We start from the raw sequence: 1,539 nt of genomic DNA on the forward strand, positions 1-1,539 counted from the left end.
ACTTTCTAGAACCATTCGATCGAAAACGTTTTTAGTAATATTTGAAAAAAAAGTATATTCAAGATAATTATGTTGGATTTTATATTTTTTGCTTGAATATTGTACACAAAAGTCAATGTGAATAAATTAACTGACATCAGTATTTTTGCATACAATAAGTAATATCGGTAACCTTCCTTGTTTTTATATTTAAGTGTCATTCTAATAAATAGGTATACTGTTGCAGTAATAAATAATGGAAAAAGATGTAGTGTTAGTATATTTTTTAATAGCTTCGGTATCGTTGTAAGTGGATCCATTAAGATGCCTCTTCATATGTTTATTAATAATGCAATAACTAAAATACTCGGAAATGATAGCGTGTAAGCTCTTCTGTGTATGTTTTCAATTTCGTGTGTTTTCATGTCTTTGGGGGTGGGTTATCCAATTTAATCACAATTTGATCCACTTTATAATGAATCATCAAAAAAGAACAGATAAAATCTAGGATCAATATAATTATGATATAAATTGAAGAAATGTATTTATGTGAAATTATTTATTGTATTTATGTTTTAAGGAGTGTAAAATCCCGGACGAAGTAGAAGCATACATGCAAGCTCTCACACTCCGCAAGACACTTGAACTCATCTCATTTGAGAGAAGAAGAGCAGTGGATGAAGATAGATCAGAGGAAGGTGTCAAAAGATGCATCAAGAGTTGTGAAATATTCCCAACACGCTGAACACGTCTAAATAGATAAATCGATAAAAAGAAAATTAACCCATAAATAAATAAAAATAGCATCAAGTATTTATAGGTGATCCATAATAAAAAAAAACACGCAGAACAATATTAAAAGATGTAATAAAATATGTTTTATTGTATTATCTATATAAATATCTTGAATAATTACATAAAATATTTATCAGAAGCTAAATTAGTAAATATATGATTAGATGAGTTCAGATATATAATAAATAGAATTTTGTTATAAGCATTGACATCAAATCCAGCTATTCTTTCCTTCTAATATTTAAAGGTGAGATAAAATTTTCCTATTAAAATAGTATGCAGAGTATACAACCGTATTACAATTGTGATTCTTTCTTGTGTATAAAAATTTTATCAGCTTATTCTATCGACAAAGATTATACCATACTTTGAATTATTTCTAATTATATAGACCTGCATTGGTTTTTAATTCGTCAAATTGTATACAAACTTGCTACTTTTAACGTCTATAAGATTTTAAAGCATATACCATGATTGTTTTAACAGTCATTACACTGGTCAAATACAATTTCATTCATTTTAAGTCTTTTTATCAAATTAATGATTACTAAAACATAATCTCTATTTGTAATGGTATGAATCATCTTAATAATATTTAAGTTTATTTTGGTGAGAACCTCTTTGAAAAATGCGAACATCACTGCTTAAAAACATATAAATATCACTCACCGATTTTGCCATAAAAATGTTTGAATTGCGATTCGCAGTAAATAAATATCATTTCAAGTTTTTAAAAAAAAAATACAGACCTATTTTTTAAGATAT

The sequence above is a fragment of the Rhyacophila brunnea genome, unplaced genomic scaffold (genome assembly GCF_057557595.1).
Source record: "Rhyacophila brunnea isolate RB1 unplaced genomic scaffold, BYU_Rbru_1.0 scaffold_77, whole genome shotgun sequence".
NCBI classification, from domain to species: domain Eukaryota; kingdom Metazoa; phylum Arthropoda; class Insecta; order Trichoptera; family Rhyacophilidae; genus Rhyacophila; species Rhyacophila brunnea.